Genomic DNA, 25,864 nt, shown 5'->3' with positions numbered 1-25,864 from the left:
CACTGCTGACATGAACATTTTTCAAATTATATCAGGTTACAAATAATATAGTGCTAAAGATATATGTATAATGTGAGGTTATCCATTTTGATAGCAAAAACAGGAAGGCAGATTATATGAATGGCTATATATATTGCGAGAGGTGAATGCGCAACAAGACTTGAATGCGCAACGAGACTTGGGTGTCCTCGTACACCAGTTGCTGAAAGCAAGTATGTAGGTGCAGAAGGCAGTGAAGAAGGTAAATGGTTATATTGGCCTTCATAGCGAGAGGATAAAAGTACAGGAGCAAGGTTGCCTGACTGCAATTACACAGAGCCTTGATGAGATCACATCTGGAATAGTGTGCACATTTTCGGTCTCCTTATCAGAGGAAAGATGTTCTTGCTATAGCCGGAGTGTAGCAAAGATTTACCAGACTGATTCCTGGGATGGTGGGACGGTCGAGAGATTGAGACAGTTAGGATTATATTCACTGGAGTTTCGAAGAATGAGGGATATCGCAGAAAGGATGTTCCCGATGGTGGGGAGTCCAGAACCAGGGGTCACAGTCTAAGGATCCTGGGTAAACCATTTAGGTTAGATATAAAACAAAGAACAAAGAAAAGTACAGCATAGGAACAGACCCTTCGGCCCTCCAAGCCCGTGTCGACCATGCTGCCCGACTAAACTACAATCTTCTACACTTCCTGGGTCCCCTATTCATGTATTTGTCAAGATGCCCCTTAAATGTCACTATCGTCCCTGCTTCCACCACCTCCTCCGGTAGCGAGTTCCAGGCACCCACTACCCTCTGCGTAAAAAACTTGCCTCGTACATCTACTCTAAACCTTGCCCCATGCACCTTAAACCTATGCCCCCTAGTAATTGACCCCTCTACCCTGGGGAAAAGCCTCTGACTATCCACTCTATCTATGCCCCTCATAATTTTGGAGATCGCCATCAGGCCGCACCTCAACCTCCGTCGTTCCAGTGAGAACAAACCAAGTTTATTCAACCACTCCTCATAGCTAATGCCCTCCATACCAGGCAAGATCCTGGTAAATCTCTTCTGCACCCTCGCTAAAGCCTCCACATCCTTTTGGTAGTGTGGCAACGAGAATTGAACACTATACTCCAAGTATGGCCTAACTAAGGTTCTATACAGCTGCAACATGACTTGCCAATTCTTATACTCAGTGCCCCGGCAAATGAAGGCAAGCATGCCGTATGCCTTCTTGACTACCTTCTCCACCTGTGTTGCCCCTATCAGTGACCTGTGGACCTGTACACCTAGATCTCTCTGACTTTCAATACTCTTGAGGGTTCTACCAGTCACAGTATATTCCCTACCTGCATTAGACCTTCCAAAATGCATTACCTCACATTTGTCCGGATTAAACTCCATCTGTCATCTCTCCGCCCAAGTCTCCAAACGATCTACATCCTGCTGTATCCTCTGACAATCCTCATCGCTATCCGCAATTCCACCAACCTTTTTGTCGCCTGCAAACTTACTAATCAGACCAGTTACATTTTCCTCCAAATCATTTATATATACTACGAACAGCAAAGGTCCCAGCACTGATCCCTGCGGAACACCACTAGTCACAGCCCTCCAATTAGAAAAGCACCCTTCCATTGCTACTCTCTGCCTTCTATGACCTAGCCAGTTCTGTATCCATCTTGCCAGCTCACCCCTGATCCTGTGTGACTTCACCTTTTGTACCAGTCTACCATGGGGGACCTTGTCAAAGGCCTTACTAAAGTCCATATAGACAACATCCACTGCCCTACCTGCATCAATCATCTTTATGACCTCTTCGAAAAGCTTTATCAAGTTAGTGAGACACGACCTCCCCTTCACAAAACCATGCTGCCTCTCACTAATACGTCCATTTGCTTCCAAATGGGAGTAGATCCTGTCTCGAAGAATTCTCTCCAGTAATTTCCAGTATGAGGAGAAATTTCTTCACCGAGAGAGAGTGGTGAATCTGTGGAATATGCTACCACAGAAAATAGTTGAGGCCAAAACATTGTATGTTATGAAGAAGTAGTTAGATATAGCTCTTGGGCAAGGGGACCTACTCCTATTTCCTAAGTTTATCTGCATCTGGTAATTAATTCAGCACATCTAGAGGATATTTTAATTTGACTGAATGGATAGATGTTTAACCAATTTTATGGTCTCAGTATGATAATCTATCATCATTCAGTTGGCCGGTGCTTGGAGGGTCTTCCAATGCACGATTGTAGACATTTAACCCTTTCATGAGGCAAGTCAGCACAGAAGATTGCTGGAAGGCCATATTGGAAGAGGTACCGGCTTTAGTGAGGAAGATGAAATTTTACACTGCATAGCAATTCCAATAGTTGTTTGCCACTATTCGCTGTGAGACAGATAAAGCCCCAAGGATACCCAAGAGGGAAGCATAGGCCTTTCATAGAATCCCTACAGTGCTGAAGAAGGTAATTTGACCCATCGAGTTTGCACCAACCCTTCGAAAAAGCACTCTACCCATGTCCACTACTCTCATCGACTCTGCCCTATCCCCATAACCTAACCTGCACATCCCTGAACACCATGGCCAATTTAGCATGGCCAATCCACCTAACCTGCACATCTTTGGACGGTGGGAGGAAACCGGAGCACCCAAAGGAAACCCACGCAGACACGGGGAGAACGTGCAAACTGTACAGAGACGGTCACGCAAGGCCAGAATTCAACCTGGGTCCCTGGCGCTGAGGCAGAAGTGCTATCCATTGTGCCACCCTGCTGCTTTCAAAGGATCCCTCCTCATGTAACAAGCCTCAGCTACTACATAGTAAAGAAACTTGCAAAATTATATTCAACACTAAGGATGTTCATTCCCAGTGACATTATAACTACAGGTCGTTCATCCTCAGATCTTCATGGGAGGGGCCTGGCAGTACAGGAATGTCTATTTACATACTTCCTTCCACAAAGTGAACGTACTTCTCAAGCACATTTCAAAGTTGCCTTGAATTTTCACTCGGAAGTTTCCATTGCGTTTTTCAAAAATATTTGTTCATGGGACATGGGCGTCGCTGGCTGGTCCAACATATATTGCCCATTCCTAATTGGGGGCAGTTAATTGCTGTTGGGTCTGGAGTCACATGTAGGCCAGACCAGATTGCCATCCCTAAAAAGACATTAATGAATCAGATGGGTTTTTATAACAATCAGCAATGGTTTCATGATGATCAATAGACTTTTAATTCCAGATTTCTTTTTCTAATGAATTCAAATTTTACCATCTGCAGTGGCAGGATTTGAACCCAGGTCCCCAGAGCATTTCCCTGGGTTTCTAGTCCAGTGACAATACCACTACGCCACCGCCTCCCCTCATCAGAGACAACAAAACAAACGCTGAAATCATTGGCTCAAATCTTCCAATCAGGACCAGAGTCTGTTTCCGACCTAGACCAGGCAAAATAACTACTCACTTACCTTTCTCCAATTTCTTGTGGCCAATCTTCCCATGGAGGATCCTGCAGAACTCAGCGCAGGAAACCTCAGAGGGAGCAGCTGAGGAAATTCATGTAGAAACTATGCCACCTTAAGATACTAGATGCTTTTTTCCCCAAAGTGTTAAATGTGTACGAGAGGGGCAGCATGGTGGCGCAGTGGTTAGCACTGCTGCCTCACAGCGTCGAGGACCCTGGTTTGATCCCGGACCCGGGTCACTGTCCGTGTGGAGTTTGCACATTCTTACCGTGTTTGCGTGCATCTTACCCCCGCAACCCAAAGATGTGTAGGGCAGGTAGATTGGTCACACTAAATGGCCCCTTAATTGAAAAAGTTTGAAAAACATTTTTTTTTCTTTAAAGTGCATAAGTAAATGAGTGAAAGGGTGAATGGGTAGATGTGTAAGGCGGTAAGGTGGGTGAACTAAGTGGGTAAAGAGATAGGTGGGCGATTCCCTACGTAATTATCCAGCTAAGTACTGTGGAGCTGTCCGAAGTGCCTGAATCAAAGTTGGAGTCTTTTTCAGAGGATTGGGAGGGAGCAAGGGAATTTTCCCATTGGAAGTTCAAACTTCCAACGTAACTTCCACAGAATCGATGCATTGGGCCTTCTGAGGAGTCCTGTAGTTCATCTTGGGGGGTACATATATGGTCTCCAATGATCTGGAGACCGGAAACTCTGGGCCATTGTTTCAGAAGAGTCAATAACTGACTCCAATCTAGAACAGATTATTTTGGTGCTGTGAGTTTTGATCTCCACTTGCACTGCATTGCACATTCAGGTGCCATCAGACATGCTTGTGTTGAAAACCTTACTATACACTCTCAGATATGGTTACGTCATAGCTACTGTCAAGAATTTGCAGAATATTTTATTCACACTGTTGGAGAGAGAAAAATCATTGTCAATGAACTCAGGAATGACATGACCGGCTTCAGGATAATATTACAGCTGAAACTATTATTAAATTACATTTGCCTACATGGAGAGAGGGAAGAATCTCAATCATGTCAGTCCCAGGACATCAGAGCAGGAGTTCCTCAGGATAGTGTCCTCAGCCCAACCATCTTCAGCTTCTTCGTCAATTGCCTTCCCTCCATCATAAGTACAGAAGTCAGGGCAGCATGGTGGCGCAGTGGGTTAGCCCTGCTGCCGCACCGCGCCGAGGTCCCAGGTTCGATCCCGGCTCTGGATCACTGTCCGTGTGGAGTTTGCCATTCTCCCCGTGTTTGCACCCAAAGATGTGCAGGCTAGGTAGATTGGTCACGCTAAATTGCCCCTTTATTGGAAAAAATGAATTGGGTACTCTAAATTTAATTTTAAAAATAAGTACAGAAGTCAGAATGTTCGCTGATGACTGCACAATACTCAGAACCATTTGCGACTTATCAGATGCTGAAAAGTCGTGCCATATGCGGCAGGATATGGATAACATTTGGGAGTGGCAAGTAACATTTGTGCCAGCAAGTGGCAGTTACCATCGCCAACAAGAGAGAATCCCAACTAGCTCCCATGACAGAACAGTATTACAGGCCCAGAAACCCCCACATCAAACATGCTGGGGGTTATCATTGACCAGAAACTGAATAGGACTAGCCATATAAATACTGTGGCTGAAAGAGATCAGAGGCTGACATTCTGCAGCAAGTAATTCAGTTCCTGACTCCCCAAAGTCGGTCCACCAACTACAAGGCACAAGTCAGGGGGGTGATGGAATATTCTATTTGCCTGAATGAGGAATGCAGCTCCAACAAGAAGCTCAACACCTCCCAGGACAAAGTAGCCCGCTTGATTAACACACGATCCACCACCTTAAACATTCACTCCCTCCACCACCGATGAAACAGTGACAGCCATGTGCAGCATCCACAAGATGCACTGCAGCTCCTGTGATAGCACCTTCCAAACCTGCAACCACTACCATCTAGAATGACAAGGGTGGCATAGACATGTGGGCTTCATCTACAAGTTCCCCTCCTAGCCATACATCAACCTGACTTGGATCCATTTTGCTGTTTGTTCACTGTCGCTGGGTCCACAGCCTGGAACTCACACTTCCAAACAGCACTGTGGGTGTATATACACAACATGAACTTCGGCGTTTCAGAAGTAAGCTCACGACCAGCTTAAAGGAAATTAGGGATGGGCAATAAATGATGGCCTAGCCCCAGCAAAGCACTTTCCGTGAATGAATAAAGAAAAATAAAGTACATTTATCTGAAAAGGAAGAATGCGCAGGGCTACAGGGAGTAGTCCAGCGAGTGACAATATATAAATTGCTCCCTTGGAGAGCCAGCACAGACACAAGGGGTTGAAAATTGTCAGAGCACATGGGCAGCACAGTAGCATAGTGGTTAGCATTGTGGCTTCACAGCGCCAGGGACCCAGGTTCGATTCCCTGCTGGGTCACAGTCTGTGCGGAGTCTGCACTTTCGCCCCATGTCTGCGTGGGTTTCCTCCGGGTGCTCCGGTTTCCTCCCACATTCCAAATATGTGCAGGTTAGGTGGACTGACCATGCTAAATTGCCCTTAGTGTTTAGGAGGGTTATTGGGTTCGGGTGGAACTGACGGCTTAAGTGGGTTGGTGCAGACTTGACGGGCCGAATGGCCACTTTCTGTACTGTATGTTCAGCACATGTGGAGGCTATTGTGTGACTCTGCCCTGTCAAGAAGTCAAAATGCAAACAATGATAGCTTTGTTATTATACAACAAGATATGTAGGAACTCTCTGCGGGTTAACAGTAGGAAGCCTGCAATTGACCACATTCAGATGGCTTTGTACCCAACAGAATCCTAAAATACATTGCTGTCTTGCAGGAAACTATCTAGTGTTCCAAATGGAAGATGACAATGAAAATATTGTCCCCAAATAATTTGTAGCTGAAAGTTGTAAAGGAATCAGGTCTATCGGAACTGGTTTTGTGTCCAAAATATTGATACCGAGGTGGTTAGTTGCACCTTGCAGAGACAAATGTATTCATATTGCATGTCACTCTCAATACATCTGACCCACCCATCCAATTAGTCCTACAGAGAAAAATGCATTCATATTGCACATTATTCTCAATCTGACTCATCCTTCCAATCTGACTAAGGAATCCAAGACAGGATTATGACCGCATGTTAAAAAGGTACTCGGCTCCTTTGAGGGGAGACTCTTTATCCCAAGTGCGTGATGGGTGGATTCACCCTGATGTTTCTGGCTGTAGTGTCAGCGAATTCATCCTGACCTTTCTGCCTGCAGAGTCGGCAAATTCACAGACTTTCCTACCTGTAGATTGGCGAATTCACCCTGACTTTACTGCCTGCAGTCAGCGAATTCACTCTGACGTTTCTACCTGTAGATTGGAGAATTCATCCTGACTTTTCTACCTGTAGGGTTGGTGAATTCACCTACATTTCTCCCTGCAAAGTTGCAGAATTATGAAACTCTCCATCATATGTTTAGATCCACAATGAAAAATACAGAAATATGGAGGTGAAACAGGTAAAGACTGAAGGCAGCACAGTGCCAACACCTATCCCTAAACTCTTGAATACTGATCTCCTAAAAAAATCTATTCTCAATGTTAAATCACAAAATACATCTTATTTGTTTCTTCATGTAAGTTTAGCTTTCAGCAAAATCAGAGACCAACATGCAGACACAGAAGAGCATACAGAAAGCCTCATGTCATACAAGTATAGCTGCCATATCAACATAACATTTCCCACACTCTTATCTCATTTTTACAGACACAGAACCCTGACCTCATTTATACAGAAAAGATAGGTGCCCTGAGATTTCTGTTCTCTCTTCAGCTTTTTCCGCCCCAACTCAGCCCGCACGAAAGAATTATAAATACCATGAATTGAAATATTACGTTAAATTATTGCAAACTTCCACACTGTTGATTACCAAATTTGTGATCACCATCACCATCTCCAATCCCAACATCTCCATCCCGGGTTCGATCCTGACCCTGGGCCACTGCCCATGTGGAGTTTACACATTCTCCCAGTGTCTGTGTGGGTCTCTCACTCCCACAACCCAAAGGTATGCAGCATAGGCCAAGCTAAATTAATTGCCCCTTAATTGGCAAAATAAAGAATTGGTTACTCTAAATTTATTTAAAAGAGAGGGAAGAAAAAGTAAATAAAAGTAATCTTGTATCAGGTTCAAATTAACAGCAGCAAGTAACATTGGTTGACCTATTTTTACAAGAACTAAAATGTTCATTCTTATGTTTTTCACATGGGTCAAAACTTCTCAAGTTGAGGCTGTCTAATGTCTCCCAAAGAAATCTTTATTTGTCATGTGAACATCTATTTCTCAAGCATGGTAACACTGTGGAATATCACAGTGACTATCTTTGTTCACATCTCCTTCAAATAATGAAACACATTCCTTTAGTCACTTGTTCACACAAGACTAGCAGCCATGAGTTAATTACTTGTGATGAAAATCGGACAACACACAAATGTACTTGTACGAAGGAAAGTGGAGAATGGTGCGATAATATACTAACCTATTCCGCTGTATAATGGTAACTGCTGGCTAGATTTTTATTATAGATTGTGATAATTGCTATATAGGTGTATCCTTTCTGAGAAATGGTGTTTCAGATTCCATAGTAACAGTCCCTGTAAAGCTGAAGGACAAATGTGACGAAGTGGCATCATTTATCTCACTTATGTCAATAAGCATTGCCAGGGAAGAACAAGATGCAGATAATGTGTTAACTTGGTTAAAATGAACTGATCATTAATTCAGGTCACAATCAATTGAATAGGGAGCTGTAACAATATTCTAGAATGCAAGAGAACGCAACTACTTACTTTGAAGGTCTCAGGTCTTCTGCTGGGCTCTCTCTAAAAAAAGAACCCAGCCGGCAGGAACCAATTGCTGTCTGTTGTCATGCAGAACACCATCCCTGGCCATCCCATTGGATGGCAGCTAAACAATCGAACCAAATCCCTCCAATCAGCTGGGTGCTATAAAGTTTGGGATTTTCTTTCCCAAATACAAAACTTGAGGACAGAGTTTTCCTGTTGTCAAGCTATTGAAACTTTGAATTCTGCACTTCCTCCGCTCGACTTAAAAAGGTATATCTCAATTAACAATCCTCGGATCAAAAAAAACAATAAAAGAAATGGGAACAAAATGAAATCAAAAAGAACTCTTAACATGATCATGGGACTTCTCACGCGATTTGCAGCCAATTAAATTATTTTTAACTACAGTCACTGCTGCAATGTCAGAAATGCAGAAACATATTTGCACATAGCAAGGTCCCAAGAACAGTAATGCGATTACGAGCTGTTTTGGTAATGTTGATTAAGGGATAAATATTGGCATGTTCACCAGGGGAAACTCCCCTGTTCTTCATTGAATGGTGCCAGGAGTCTTTTATGCCCATTTGGGAAGGGAGACACGACCTTGTTTACCATCTCGTCTGAAAGATGGCATCTCCAATAGGACAACATTCCCTCAGTGTGTCACCCTTGATTTTTTTATGCCTAAGTCCTGGAGTGGGACTTCAGCTTGGAGTCTTGCGATTCAGAATCTGAAACAGGTTCTCTAAGACTATTTCAGGTTTCAGCATCTGCAGTAATTTGCTTTTAACTCTAAAACTATGGTTCACCTCTGTATTAACCCTAAAATTTGAACACATTGTGGAAAGAAGCTAAATCACAGCTCCTGGGTGGGTTCAGGAAGAATGGAGGAAAACAATCTCTTTCTATATAAGAGGGCAACCTCTGATTTATTTACAGAATGATAGGAGCATGCTTTTAATTCGGCATTGGCAGGAGTGTCTTTAGCATATCTAGGAAGGTGGGTACAATGCGATCTACCAGAATAAAAAAGTACATTTTGATTTTTCAGTGTCTTCGCAATATACCCTCTGCTCGAGATCACACTTAAACAACTGCCAACTCACTCTGGCTCCAATTGAGTTACAAAGCTCCCACATTCATCTGTTAATGTGGAGTTTGCTAAAGCCATATCTAGAAGTGTTGCATAAACTTAAAAATAAGCACATTACATACCTACAAATACTAAATAACTAATCTTTCGTTTTTTTGAAAAGGCAAGGTTCCTCAGCGGAAATATTTGTGATATGAGATAACTGGTGTCAGCTTGGGAGGGGAGGGAGTTGCAGTATTCTGACCCAGTGACAGTGAAGGAATGCCAGTATATTCCCATGTCAAGATAGTGAATGGTGGTGTTCCCATGCATCTGCTGCCCTCGTCTTTCTAGGTCGTAGTGGTTGGGGGTTTTGAAGGAACTTTTAAGAACTGCTGGCCAACATCCAATTCAGTTTTTCTTTTAATTTTAGACTTGAAGCATTTGCTATTTCTATATGTCCCTACAATAAGAGCAAATAATAACCAAGGAATACATCTTCAAAAGCATTTGCACCACTGAAATGCCAGATAATGACCATCTATCCAACTATCTCCCTTTGTCTGCTGAATGGGAATTGGTGGCTTGCTACAAGCAGGAACCAAGTCACACACCTCTTTGAAAAATAAATTTATAAATATGCTGGCAACAACAACTCGGGAACAACAGAAAAGAAAAACCCGGAGCTTGAAGACCCGGAAACTGTAAGCGGAAGTCCTCGGATTTGACTCTCAGATCTTATTTGGGAAGATAAGTATCGCTCATTTGGAATGGATAGTGCTGCGAGATCACATAATAGTTATTTGAGCTTGTTAAATATTGATTGAACAAATTCTGGAAGATCTTGAGTTTGTCTTCACCAAATAGATCCAGCAGCTGAGCCTCGGTAAACAATATATACAGTAGAGACTTTATTGCAGAGATGCAAATGAGAATCTTGTCGGCCAGAACAAATAACTTTACACAGTGGGTGTTGGAACCTGCATTTTGGTTATGTATCTCAATATGATCGATTGCTGCTGTGTATTGGATGGAGATGCTGAGCATCAAATCTATTAACGTTGCTGAGTTTCACCCTTAGTTGCTTTAACACCAGTGAAGTGTTAAGTATAAAACATGCCCATTCTCCTCCTTGCACTCTTCCCGCCCCTCCTCACACACGCACGTCTGCATATATCTACCATTTTTCTACCCAAGCCTTTGTCCAACTCTGCCTGTAATTTCTCAGGTACTGCTATCTGAATCAACAGCCTCTCATATTTGGTTTCCTCTGCAAATATGATCAATTTGTAGTGAGCCTCTGACTCCAAGTCATGAAAGTAAATTAAACACAGTTCTGGTTCAGCACTAATCCAGAGGGCACCTTAATTAGAGCTTAACCCACCACCGCCCGCCCCCTTGCCACAACTACCATCTGAACATAGCCCTCTGATTTTTTTTTTCTACCCCTTTAGCCAATATCTTATGTATTCCCAAGGTTTATTCTGAATCCCCAGTGCTCAGAGTTTAACTGACAGCCCTGTGTGTGGAAATTTCAAAATTGAAACCCATCAAGTTTTCCCACAGTCTAACTTGATTGTGATTTCCTCAAAGAAGTCAAGGATCCAGTCCAGGCATTTTATTTTTAAATGGCCTCTTTTTCATCTCTCAATAGAAAAAAGGGCTCTGATTAAAAGAGACAGAGCAATCAGCAAACTATGGCAGTGCTCAAACTCATCAGCAAGCATCATTTCTGGTTCACTTACAAAAGTCACTGGGCTATATATATCCCACTGGCATTTTCAAACCTGTAGATGTTGCGGCCCACTGAAACACACAATGCAGCACTGCAGAGAGCTCTTTGGCATATTGAAGAACTGAAGTGCTGTGTTGCTCAGAAGCTATGTCAAAATTTAAGATGCATTTTTCATCACCTTGCTCATTCTTACAGTGACGGAACCGCGAGCAGGCTATGGGACTGCAGTTACTGACTACGTTTATGCCTACATTATTGAAGCCCCCATATTTTCTCACTTCCGAGAAGAGTGCCCAAGTTAAAATACTTCTGGCTGCTGAAAATGCCATTAAATTGTTACAGTTGCACCCAAACTTGGTAAAGAGAGTAACAGGAATGATAAGTTGCCATTAACTGGTAGTGCTCAACATCATTCGTCAATCAATCATTTCATTTCTGCAAAGGTTAAGCCAGTAAACCCAAATGTCCATATCTGTGCAACCTTTTGCAGGAAGTACATCTTCTCAACTCATTACTGTGAAATTCACTCTGCTCCAAGTTTCGCTCTTCATTTATATTTTTGGATTTATGACATCTTAAAAGGAACAGTAGCTGCATGAGTTCTCTCTTTTTCCCAATTAAGGAGCAATTTAGCACGGCCAATCCACCTACCTTGCACATCTTTGGATTGTGGGGTGAGACCCACGCAGGCACGGGGAGAATGTGCAAACTCCACACGAACAGTGTCCTGGGGCCAGGATTGAACCCGGGTCCTCAGCACCTTGAGGCAGTAGTGTTAACCACTGCGCCACCGTGCTGCCCTAGCTACATTTCTTAAAGATATTCCAATTGGCTGCCTCCATGGCAGAGGATATATTGTCAGATGAGCAGTAGTAGGTGGGCTAAAAAGGGTTGTATTTGAAGATATGTCAAGGCAAGACAGTAAACCATGGAACACCGTTCAAGTGAGATGGTGGTGCATGTTCACAGCTGGCACAAACGTCTGGGTTTTATATCAGTCTGCCAACTGTATGTCATGCTCTTGTGGAGTAGGATTCTTATCCAAACAACTCTCAGACATCCATAATTTTCCACATTATTTGACAGTAGTAGCACATGTGCATGTAAGATTCCACTCACGTTGCAACATGGTGTATAGACAGAGAACATAGGAGGTGGTCAAGAATCCCATCCTGCCCACTCTGGCTCTTTCAAAGACCTACCCAATTATTCCCACTCCCCTGCTCTTTCCCCATAATCCTGCAAAGCTTTCCTTTTCAAATAGTTATGAAATTATCTTTTGCAAGCAACTTCCAACATGGTTTCACAGGCAATGCATTTCAGATGACAGCTCACAGAGTAAAACATTTCACCTCCACTCATTTAATACCTCATTAACAAAGTGCTGGCTCGGCTCTACTTAAAAGCTTTCAGGTATTTGATTCAAATCAAAATAAATGCTGTCCTTGCATCAAGCAAAAACGACCCACACAATATTGTGAAACCTTATCCTTTGTTCAAACAGATCTGGTATATAACATGTCGAATATACACTTAGGAATAGGTACTGGTGAAAATCTTTTGAAATTGAAATGCAATCTTTAAAATTTCTGCTTGATTGACTTTCAATTGGAAAGAAATTGCCACAGAGCTAGGATTGCTAGAATTCCAGAGCACAAAACTCCAACGTATCAAAGATCGTCATCACACAGCAGTTCAGCACTTGCGTCCCAGCTTCACATGCTAACTTGTGACTCCAAACTGCCATCTAGCTGTCTTTCCCACAGATTAGATCCAGGTTATGAACAATAAGCATTTGAATTATCACCTCACTCAAACCTACAGCATAGTACACCAAAATGCTTCACAATACCAACGAGAACTGTCACAGAGGTAAAATATTGCAACCAAACAGACATTTCTTTTAGAAATCTGTTACTGGTGGATTTCATGTGGTGTGTTATTCAGGAGTGAGGGAAGCAAGATTTTGGGCTGGGGGAGCAAAGAGGTAGACTTATTCATTCTCGGATGAGGTCGGATCATTAGCTTTTTATTTAAATCAGAGAATTTTCTAATTAGTCTCATTTAGAGCCAAAGGCACACTGTTCCATTTCCCAAACTCGCAATGTTTGCCTCCCCAGCACCCCGAGGCCCCGGATTCTCCTGGCTCCTCCAAGCTGCAGTTCCTGCCACACACTCATTACTGAGCAACAATTCATCAACCCGTGAAATCCCTACACCTGCCACACTGTCAATCAAATCCAAAACAGTCAGTCGGCCATAGGCCCATTATGAATCACTAAACCCACCAGAAAACAGCACAAATATTTAAGTCACAAGATAGTGATTATCCAATGAGATTCCTGTAAAGAAGCAGCAATATTCCAATTATACAGTGAGATTGCTTCGAATTGTCCTGAATATTTGAAAGACCATATGGCCAATACTTCCAGATACAATCCCGAGAAAGTAGCTGGAACTGCAAAGGCCATACGATGAGCAATGGTCAATGTCACTGCTCAAAAGCAGCACCATGGGTCATTCTTTAAATTGCAGATAATCAAGGCTACTGGAAAGAAAGTGGATTTATAGAGCAGTGGATAACACCCTCAGGAGATGTCAAAGCACTTCATATTCAATAATGAATTACATTAAGTGTCATCGCTAGTATCACATTGACCAAAGCGGCGGCCAATTTCCACACAGCAAGATCCTACATATAACAAATGAATTTGAATGATCAGATCATGTATTTTAATGGTAATGGTTGGAGGTGGAACACTGGGACACATCTGTGCTCTAACACAGCAAGATCTTATGTCCACTCAAACACATACATAGGGTGGAATTTTACAGTCCCTGCCGCCAAGAGACCTACAAAAATCAATGGAGCTTTGAACGGCCCGCCAGAGTTTCCGCCCTTTCCGCCGACGCAATGGAACCGTAAAATTCCATCCATAGTCTCAGTTTAGCATCCCATCCTACATTGCGACAACCAAGGTGCAGTCTTGTGTTGCTCATTAATACGTTGTGATAAATATATTTAAATATGTCTTGCTGCTCAATTTAACTGGCTTTAACACTAAATGACATGCACCAATTTTGAATTTGCAACAGGAAAAATATTCAGTTAGCGTATAATATATAAGTACATAGCGTATAATGTATAATAAATATCTTGGCTTCCACTTGTTGCAATGTACTGGAGAGAACAGCCAGCCACTTCAGCCATATGTTAGCTTTATAATTTTTAACATTAATGGCAGACATTCATTTCATAGCACAGCCAAATATGAAGGGCAATAGATTGAATTTCATTTTCTCCAGAAAATGAGTGGGAATAAATATCCGATTCCCTGTCCTGATTCCAATAATCATGTGGCATTAGGATTAATTATGAAGATAGAAAATTTTGGGGCAAGAATTCAAAAAAGTTTGCATTAATTTGGGTCTTATTACTTCCCGCCAAAGCATCCAAAACATTTCATACACAATTAACTGGTGGTAAAATGGCCAACGGCCTGAATTTTAGGACACTTCAATTAAACCACAGTCAGAACCACAGGCGGCTGATGGGAATTCAAACTCGGTGAACAGACAGACTGGCAGGCCATGCCTGGACCTGCCCTGTCAACAACACATCAAAAGATAATCGGTCCCATTCATATGGATCAATTGATTTGAGTAGCCCAGATAAAGTTAGACTTTCTGGCACCCAGTTACCAGACATGGAGTAAGGTTACGTGCGAACAATACACCTAGAGGACCTGAGTGTGGGTTCCTGGTCTCCTGCAGAGGTGCATTGGGTGTTGCGACCCCTGTCCCGGGACCTCATTGGCTGAGGGCCAGAGAACTTTCTGGAAAGGCACGAAGAGGGGTATAAAGGTCGACCACCCAGGATCCTCCCCAGCGAAGACTCAGCGCAGCGATAGAATGGAAGATTGGACGATCGACCGGAGACGGAAGGAAGCAGTGTGCGAGACTCACCTTAGCGGACGAAAGCCCATTGACAACAGAGACTCAGAGAATTCAACCCACAGCTCGAGAGGGTTCATCAGCACGGGTGGTATTAAGATTCTTGGGAGCTTTATTGTTTGGGATAATTTGGCGGGGGGGGGGGTGACTGTTTACAGTGTTTAATAATAAATATGATTGAATCATACTTATATTTGTCCTTTGTTCATCTCGCAAAGGACCTGGGTAAAACATTTGAGTAATAAACTGGTCGAAGTGTCTGAGGTTTTACAGACAAACTACTAAAACTATGAATTCCTATACAGGAGGCCATTCAGCCACCCGTTCTGCACAAATCCTTTTAAAGAGCGACTTACCAAGGCCCACTTCCTCACCCTATCCTCATAACCCTACAACCCCACCCAACCTGCACATCCCTGGACACTAAGGGTCAATTTTAGGATAGCCAATCCACATAACTTGCACATCTTCGGCCTGTGTGGAGGAGGAAACAAGAGCACCTGAGGAAACCCACGCAGACACAGGGAGAAATTGCAAACCCCACACAGACAGTGACCCATGGCCAAATTGAGCCTGGGTCCCTGGCATTGTGAAGCAGCAGTGCTAACCACTGTGCCATCCCTGTGACGTACAGAGCAGCAAGAGCTCATTGAAATGAATGGCCACTTGCAATGCTGAGAGGTTAATGTGGAGGGTGAATACAGCTCACTTTGACAGGCTGGCCAGCAAATCACTGCTCAATGTTACAGACCACTCCTCACTGTGGGTTTTGTACCAACAATCCTACCTCTATTAAGTTTCTTGTATCACATCTGGGGAGGTACCAAAGACATCTGGACTGCCCAGCCTCTGGCGTCCCAGTGAAATTTCAGGGTTATGATGTCAAAACCACACAAGTTGGCTACAAATCTACTTGCTTGCCAATTCTAGAGGGTGGGTACACAGTGCAAGAAGATTATTCCATCCAATGGTGTAGAAATAGCTCTCCCCACTTCATTAAGTAGCTCGTCACCTGTTCCTGTAGGAAATCTCTCTTAATACGAATTGAGGGTTTAAATGCAGAGATATTTCCTGCTCAATGAAGGTATACTTTTTGCGCTGTGAAATGATAAAATCCCAGAAAGGTTCACCAGTTCCATTCTGCATAGGCTGTGCTTACTGTCATGCAGAACTCTTGACGCAACCAACAGAAAAATGCTGTCCAATATAGCATTGCATGGAGGTAATGGGGTAACACAGATTAATAGCATCTTTTAAAGCTCTATGCTATTACACATACCAGTTAGTGCTTTTTCAATGAACCCTATCAGCAAAACAATAATAAAACATTATTTGGCTATTGCCGTTTAGCACCGTTTGTTCCAGTCATTTTATATGTTGAGCATTATGTTGACAGGCTTCAATTTTGAACACTCTGCATTGTTCTAAAGTTTTAGTCATGCATCAGCCTCGGCTTAATAGGTAGCACTTTCATCTGAATCTGAAGGTTTTGGGTTCAAGTCTCACTCCAGAGACTTAAGCAGCTCGTTCAGGTTGACACTCCAGTGCAGTGTTGCCTTTGCACCGTCAAGAGTTGTTCTCTTTCGGATCCAATATTAAACCGAGGCTTTGTCTCTTCTTGCAGGTCGATGCAAAAGGTTCCAAAGCACTATTTCATAGTTGTGTATGGAAGCTCTCCCCAACATCTTGGCCAATATTTATTCCTCATTCAACACCTGAAACAATTCATCTGTCATTGTCATTGCTGTGTATGGGAGCTTGGTGTGTGCAAAATGGCTGCTGTATTTCTTACATTGCAATTGCAACAGTGACTTCACTTCAGCAGTGAAGTGCTAGGAGAAATCCTGAGGTCATCCAAGTAGCTATAGCAATGCAAGTCTTTTTATTCCACTGGGCAGTTTTGATCGATTGAATTCCATTCTTCAATTAATTTTTACTTTTGCTTCATGGCTTAAAGTGTTGACCACAAAAATCAGCTCCTACGGGACCAGAGATGAGCTGATTAAATTTTCAACGTAAATGAAGCATGAATTTTGAAGATCAACTTCCCTAAAGTGAAAAGCAGTTTTACGCTACACTAATTGGATTGCTTATGATGTGGAAACAAAGGAGAGAAGACATCAACTTAATTTGAAATGCGGCAGTAAGCTACCAAGAACGCAGGATGCGAGGAACTAGGGTATTAGTTTCAAAACAGTCAAATATAGTATTGGTTTCCTTTTTATTATTGTAAATGCGAATGGGATTACTAAAGAAGTGATTCTTGTTATTGTGGTCATACACCAATTTATTACTTACAGCAGTGCTGTTCAGTCTATGAGCGCCAGCATGAACGTAGCACAAGAGCATGCCACCACGAGAGCATGCCACCACGAGAACATGCCACCATCTTAGGTAGCAACTACATGGTATGGGTTCAGACTAGTAATTTAGCGGTCATGAGTTCAAATTATGGTAAATTGTTAATTCAATAAATTTGATCTCTCAGCTAAGCTGCAAAAAAAGAGGACTTTAAAAGTTCCCAGATTTAAACCAACTGGCTCCTGAATGCGCTTCAGGTAAGGGAACCAGCCACCCCAAGCTGGCCTGGCCAAATGTGCGACTGCTGTGCCACCACTTGAGTAAAAGGCTTCAGGTTAAATAGGGAATTGCAATAAATCTTTCCCTACCATTGTTGCTCAAGGGCAAATGAAAAAAAAATCCACTGCAAAACCGTTCTCTGTCGATCACTTGACAGGTGATTATGAAACCAACAATCTACACCAAGTTTTTAAACCTGATAAAATGTCCATGGAATGCAAAAAATTGGCCTTAAAGTGGCACTGCCTGGACCATATTTTCTACTCATTTAGAAAATAAACCTCATGCCTGAAATTCTGCACTCTCGGCTGGAACACACTCCACACCCTATAAACTGATAACAGCCCCACCTCTCAATAGTACAGTCCCTAGTTAACTTAAAACATCACCAACCGGAACCTGGTAACCCACCCAAGTGGCGAAGTCCCAGATTTCAACCTCCCACAGAAAATCTGTACAATCCTCAATCGCTGGAGGGCGGGCCAGGAAGATGCTCAATCTGTGACTGTGGCCACCGAAGTCAGACCATCACCCATATACTCTCCTGTCATAGTGATCCATTCCTGGTGGAATCACAACCGTTCACAGTGCATCAGATGAAGCTGTTGAATCGATTATTACCCTTGACATTGAACTGTAACTGCTTCCTTACCTAGACAAATACAAACTGTAATTCAGCAAACTGGTTATTATATATTTGAATGAGCAGAATGCATTCTTGCAAATAAATACGATTTAAGTCATGGCACTTTGAATACGGAAAATAAATAATTCTGTTCCATTCCTTAATAGGCGAAACTTACTTTGCAGGCTTGCATTCCCACAAACAAGTCAGTGAACATATTTTCTATTTCATGCTACAATTTAGAGTCTTTAACTACCTTCCTTTGGCTACATAGCAAGTGGGGCCTCTGCCTCATTGCCCATTTAAATTCTGACAGTAATTATTTAGCAAGAGGCAGAAACAAAAGTTCATATCTAACTCGTACCAAACAATTTTCTTCATTATCTCAAATCTGATGTCCAGCTGTGCTGCCTTATCTAACAAGGCACTAGAAGAACTCCTTCTTCTTCCTTGAATAGTGACATGGGATCTTTTACATGCACCATCATGGGTTGATGAGGCTTCAGTTTAGCACTTCCGAAGCCACAATGAAACGTCAGCCTATATTACATGCTCAATCCAGATGGGAAGCGGGGGAAGGAAGACTGAAGGATATTGCACGAAAACACTTCCACAATAGTCCTCAACACCGGGGCCCCGCAAGGATGTATGCTCAGCCTCTGCTATACGCCCTAGACACAAACGGCTGTCTGGCAAGATTTAACTCCAACTCAATCTATAAGTTTGCGGATGATACGACTGTGGTGGGTCGTATCTCAGAAGGAGATAAATCACTTGATTGCATGGTGTACCAAAAACAACCTCTCTCTGAATGTCGGAAAGATCAAGGAGCTGATCAGCAATGTCAGGAAGCGTAGTACAACACCTCCCCCCGCCCCGCATCAATAGCTCCAAGTGGAGATGGTCGATAGCTTTAAGTTCCTGGGGGTCACCATCACCAACAGTCTGTTCTGGTCCACTCACTTTGATGCACCAGTCAAGAAAGCCCAACAACATCTCGACTTCCTACGAAAGCTAAAGAAATTCAGCATGTCTGCATCGACTCTCTCAAACATCTACAGATGTGCCATAGAGAGCTTCCTATAGGTGAGCATCACAGCTTGGTATGGCAACTGCTCGGCCCAAGATCGCAAGAAACTGCAGAGTGTGGTGAACTCAGCCCAACGCATCACACAAGCTTGCCACCCGCATAGTGACTCAGTCTACACCTCCCGCTGCCTCAGGAAGGCAGACAGTATTATCAGAGACCCTTCGGAACCAGGTTTTGCCTTCTTCCAGACCCTTCCATCAGGAGATACAGAAGTCTGAAGACCCGCACATCCAGACATAGGAACAACTTCTTCCCCACATTGTTAAGACTCCTCAACGACTCTCCCTCGGACTGATCTGTTCCCTGTAAGAACACGATTGACGGCGTCCTATGCTGCTCTTGCTCATATATTTGCTTGGTTTGTCCCCTTGTTCCGCACTGTAACCAATCACTGTTTGTCGATGTACCATTTGTCAATGTACTCTGTCAATTTTTTTTTGTCTACTATGTACGTACCGTGTACATTCCCTTGGCCGCAGAAAAATACTTTTCACTGTACTTCGGTACATGCGACAATAAATCAAACCAAATCAAATCAACAAAAGCCAGGGCTGTGCTTCATGTCCGCATGCCAACAATGGAAATACAAAAGCAAAATCCTACAGATGCTGGAAACCTGAAATAAAACAGGAAATAGGAAGTGCATGGGCCTTGTGGAGGGAGAAAGAGAATTTACATTTCAGGGCTTGTGACTGTTCTGAAGAAAAGGCTGCTAAGACCAAGGTGCTGTGTTAAACTTGTGCAAAGTCTGACAACAATGTAGTCCTTTGCAAATACCGTACCAACAAAATGTACAACTCCATTAATACAGAAGCCACAGTTCCACCGCTTTTTGATTGGTTATATGTTGTGAATTGTTACATTTGACTGTTCATCCATTCTATTTCTTCCTGGCTCAGCGACCATATTCGATTTGTTAGGACTATACGAAGGGAAATTGTGCACTGAAGCAATTTAGGACTTTTTGGAAAAATAGATAAATATTTGGAGAAGAGGAAGATAGGAGCTAGAGTTGCTCTTTGCAAAGCTTGCAAAAAGACAAACTTTCTTCCTTGTGCCAAAACACTGAGGATTCCATTTGTATTCCAAATGTATTTAAAGGTCCTTTCGCATTGGAGTAACCGTATTAAGCATCTAAAGATCACTAACTTTAAATGGCACTGTCAATCAAATTAATATAAATCTACAGGCCACTGAAATCTAACTCCATAGCGACAAATGCTCTTTCCACTTTGATACTTCGTCCCCTAAACAATGCTGCTCCAACAATTTTAAACAAACTATATATAGGGCCAACATCCAAGATGATGCAGGATTGCAAATGTTCCTGGATTTTGGATTGCCCACCGTGTGCTTCGACAATGGGGAAGGGGTGGGGAAGGTAGATCACAATGTGCTGCGACGGACTTGGGTCCTGGGTATACACATCTTTTGCTGATTCTGTCCTGTTTTCAGCCAAGAGTCGATTATTCATTCCTGTGCCTACTGTTGCAGGAGCAGCACCCAGACCTCCAGAGGGAAAAATGTCAGGGGTTTGGACAATTCTAGGAGGTATTTGCGCCACCGGATTTTGAACATCCGGCCTTATGTGTACAAAGGTTTTAAAGCCAAACACTGCTGTTTGTTCTTCCTTTTATTAAGTTTTATGTTTTATTAAACAGGTCTGCTTCATCAAGACAAAGCAATGTTTGAATAAACAGAAGCTTGAATTCATTCAGATGAGTGTTAACGAGCTCCCCTGTTCTTCAGTGTCTCATGAAATCTCTGCCACACCCCACTAAACACCTTGAACAGAGAATTAAGTCTTCAAGGCAGTCAGAGATTTTTGCTTGATGATTATTGCAGGTGCAAAGCAAATTTATATAATGAAAAAAAATGCAATTTCCAGAACTTTCACATCTGCTCCATGAACGATGCAATTTGATTTCCTTACTTCCCAAATTACTGTGCTGTACAATACCATTAAGCAATCAAGCAATGTTTCAGATTTTACATCTGTGCACAGTATGATGGCATTTGTGCCTTCAAATCTATCATTTAAATTTCAAACCTTTCGCTTGCTACAGCATTTTTATAAAATATAGCAACTCCTGCCAAGCTAGCCTGCTGGTACAGCAGCAAACAAGTCTATCCTTGCCCGAGGAAGCTGTACTGGGAGGTGATAGAATAATGGCTCAATACAGTGATTCCTGGGATGAGAAGGTTCATCTCTGAGGAGTGCACAAGGAAATTGGGCCCGTGCTTTCTGGAGTTCAGAATGAGAGGTGATCTTGTGAAATGAATAAAATTCTACAGGGTCAATGCTGAAAGATTGGAGAGTCTAGAAATACGTATCGTAACCGCAAGCTAAGAAGTCAGCCATTCTGGATTCAGTTGAGGAGAAATGTCCTCATTCAGAGGGTTGTGAATCTTAATACTTCTCTACCCCAGAGGGCTATGGATGCGCAGTTGATGAAAACATCTAAGACTCAAACTGATAGGCTTTTGGGCATTAAGAGTATCAAAGGATATGGGGAGAGAGCAGGAAAGGGAAGCTGCGGCAGAAGTTCAGCCACAATCTTATTGAATAGCAGAGCAAGCTCGTGGGTCAAAGGAAAATACAGCACATGAACAGGCCTTTCAGCCCTCCCACCCTTGGCCAAAACCCTCAACACTTCCTAGTACCCATCCTATCCATGTATTTGTCAAGATGCCTTTTGAACAGTGTTAATGTATCTGCTTCCACAACCTCCCCTGGCAGCACGTTCCAGACACTCACCACCCTCTTGTGTAAAAAAACCTGCCTCGCACATCTCCTCTAAAACTTTGTCCCACGGACCTTAAACTAATGCCCCCTGGTGACAGACCCCTCCACCCTGGGAAAGAGTGCCTGCCCATCCACTCTATCTATGCCTCTCATAGACCTCTATCAAGTCACCCCTCAACCTCTGTCGTTCTAATGAAAACAGTCCGAGTCTATTCAGCCTCTCCGCAGAGCTAACACCCTCCAGACCAGGCAACATCCTGGTAAACCTCCTCTGCAAAGCCTCCAGATCCTTCTGGTAGTGTGGCGACCAGAATTGTGCACAATATTCCAAGTGTGGCTTACCAAGGATGTATGCAACTGCAGCATGCCTTGCCAGTTTTTATACTCAATGCCCCGTCCGATGAACGCAAACATTCCATACACTTTCTTGACTAGCTTGTCCACTTGCATTGCCATTTTCAAAGATCTGTAGATCTATATGCCCAGATCTCTCTGACTTTCTATATTCCTAAGAGTTTTGCTATTTACTGGATATTTCCCCTCTATGTTAGACCTACCAAAATACATTACCTCACATTTGTCCGGATTGAACTCCACTTGCCATTTCTCTGCCCAAGTCTCCAACCGAAGTCCTGCTGTATCCTCCGACAATCCTCAACACGATCTGCCACTCCAACAACCTTGGTGTCATCGTCGAACTTACTAATCAGACCGGCTACATTTTCCTCCAAATCGTTTATGTATACTACAAACAACAGAGGCCCCTGCACCGGTGTCCCTGTGGAACACCACTAGTCACAACCTTCCAGAAAAACATCCTTCTACTGCTAACCCTCTGCCTCTGCGACCGAACCAGTTCTATCGAATGACTGACTCAGATTGCAGATTATACACATTTAGTCCTGATCAAAAACGGGTTTGGGGGAAAAGGAGTGTGGGAACAGGTTCCACTCTCCTATCATTTTTCTCCAGAGATGCTTTTATTCCTGGAGGATCAGCAACCGAGGAACCACCCCAATAATCATTTACTTCAGGATATGTCATCCAGCACAGCAAATTAATGCCCTGGCCAAAATATCAATACATCATTTTGTCATGGTTCAAAATTGTCTGGTCATTTCACCACGGAAAGAACTTTGGTTTCAGCCAAATGATTGTCATGAATGTCATGAAGGGGTTAACTGTTTAAATAGCACACTGCTGGGGTGTGGACCCCAGGCACACCAAGAGATAGTAAATTAAAACTGACAATGCTGGAAATGGTGATGAATTCTACAGATTTACTACCCCATGAGAGACGATTTCTCCTCATCTCCATCTTTGCTCTGAGATCATGCCCTGAGATTATGTAGTCCCACAAGTGGAAACAATCTCTCAGCATCTATCCTGTCAAGGCCCCCAAGAATCCTGCACATCTCAATAAGGTCGCCTCTCATTCTTCCGAACTCCAATGAGTGTACAACTTCTCCTCATAAGAAAATCCCTCCGTACCTAGGATCAACCTCGTGAACCTTCTCTGGACTGCCTCCAATGCCAACATATCTTTTCTCTGATAATTGGAGCCAAACTGTTCACAGTATTCCGGGTGTGGTCTGGCTCGTGGTGCCTTGTATAGTTTTAGCAGGACTTCCCTATTTTTATACTTCATTCGCTTTAAAATAAAGGCCTCCATTCTATTTGCCTTCCCAATTGCCCACTGAACCTGCACGTTAGCTTTTTTAGTGACTTACGCACAAGGATCCCCCAAATCCCGACAAAGACAACTAGTTTTATCTGCAGGTTTGAGGGAGAGGTTTTTACAAGTCAGGAAACAGATACAAAAAAAAGGAGCCAGTCATGATTAGGGAGTCAAATGGTTTATTTCTGTTTTGTGTACTCAAGCAGTAGTGGCAAACCAAGCAAAGGGCCTTGGCCCTGGACAGTAGGGACAGCATGCAGAGCGTTTGTTCCTAGTTTAGATAATGATATACACAACAGTTTCCCTTGCAGGAAATGAAAGTTTGCAGTGTTCAGCGCAAGCTTTACTTACCACTTACTAATTTGGTTACTGTTTGACAGTGACTGATTAGTCAAATTTAATTTGCCTTACATAGCAATTCCAGGTTGTTTAACTGATAATTCTTCAATTCGGTACCTTTATAATTAGATCCACCAGTGGGTGGTGATCAAATAAATCAAATTCTCTTCTTTTTATTCCAATATAGCACATTCAACATCGTACACCATCTTCGGCTGCTTCATACAAGTGCACTCAGACATTTGACACTAAGCCACAGAGATATTCGGACAGGCGACCAAACATTTGATCAAAGTTATGGGAGCATCTTAAAAATAGAGGTATAGAGAGGCGAAGAGATTCAGGGAAGGAATTCCAGGGCCGAGGTCCCAAGACATCAAGACTGTCAATGGTGGGGCAAAGAGCAGAATGCATTTTCCAGGATTTATACTCCTCTTTAAATGCTCATTCTCCAGAATTAATTCGGACACAAATCAGCAGTAGCTCATTATTTTTTAACGTCTAACTGTATTTATCTGTATTACTGTGAAGTTGGTGGGTGGGAGAAAGAACACCCTTCTGTCAATACCAGAAGCAGAAACTCAACTTCAGTCAGCGCAGTGGGAATTGCACATTGATCACAAACCCCAGTTCAATTCGCTCCAACCAATCGAACAAAATGCTGTCAACGTTTCCATGCTGTAAACATCGATGACTTTGACTCTAAAAGTAATTTGAACTTCCAGTTGAGATGAGCAAGATATGAACAGACTCCAAGGCCAGGTATGAGTGTGACTTTTGGCTGGCCATCCATTCTGGTGGAGAAGAGACATGACTCCATGTGTATTCATCAGGCGAGCAGCATGACGCATTCCAAAACATACACTGAAAAATCAGACGGAGCTGCAACCAGCAAAACAACTGGAAAGGTCAGGGTCACAATCGCGGAGGGAAAGGTCAGGGTCACGATCAGGGAGAGAAAGGTGGTCCCCAAAAGCAGCAGCACATATTTTCCTGTGCCTTGGGAGAGGAATGTTTTTGGGGCTGTTCCCACCCCCCTCACCCCTTAAATCTCAATAAATTCATAGAATCCCTACAATGCAGGAGGCCACTCGGACCTGTCGAGTCAGCACCAACCCTCTAAAAAAAGTACCTTACTTACGCCCACTCCCGTGTCCTATCCTCAAACTCCACCTAACTTGTACATCTTGGACTGTGGGAGGAAACCAGAGCACTCGGAGGGAACCCACGTGGACACGGGGAGAATGTGCAAACTCCACACAGACGGTCTGCCGAGGCGGGAATTGAACCCGGGTCCCTGCCGCTGTGAGGCAGCAGTGCTAACCACTGTGCCACCTTGCAAAAATCATTCAAGATGATTTGTCAGATATCTGCTGATTGGAGAACTATGACATACCAGGGTTCTGACAAAATGTGGGTCATCAGATGGACTCCTCAACACTTCAGCGTTGGTGGTTATCGAGCTGGAGCCTGAAATCTACAGGAGTAACTAAAGAATCGAGGCGACTGCACAGATGGCTCAAGACATTGCTTTGCCTAATGCACAGACGTTGCTGCTGCAGCAATCCTGGAGAGCGAATATTCAATCTCGACAGGTTGGAAATTGGTTCTGGGTTGCAAAGGGAAAGCCATTATGATTCCAAGATTGAGTGTACACATCTTATAAATGTGCAAGCTGCCACTTCATTTCTCAAAAAAATGTGCATTATGCAAATGAACATGAGATACATAAAAGCAACTCTATCACAACAGTCAAGTGG

At 43.1% G+C, this 25,864-nt stretch overlaps 1 protein-coding gene across 4 annotated transcripts in view; it reads right to left on the bottom strand.

Moving 5' to 3' along the window:
* Positions 1-25,864, bottom strand: part of klhl13 (kelch-like family member 13) — a 319,987-nt gene that overhangs the window by 95,928 nt on the left and 198,195 nt on the right. The window lies entirely within an intron of this gene.

The sequence above is a fragment of the Scyliorhinus torazame genome, chromosome 5 (genome assembly GCF_047496885.1).
Source record: "Scyliorhinus torazame isolate Kashiwa2021f chromosome 5, sScyTor2.1, whole genome shotgun sequence".
In the NCBI taxonomy this organism is placed as follows: Eukaryota; Metazoa; Chordata; class Chondrichthyes; order Carcharhiniformes; family Scyliorhinidae; genus Scyliorhinus; species Scyliorhinus torazame.
The sequence above is the reverse complement of the archived record's forward strand: the minus strand, read 5'-3'. Positions and strand labels throughout refer to the sequence as shown.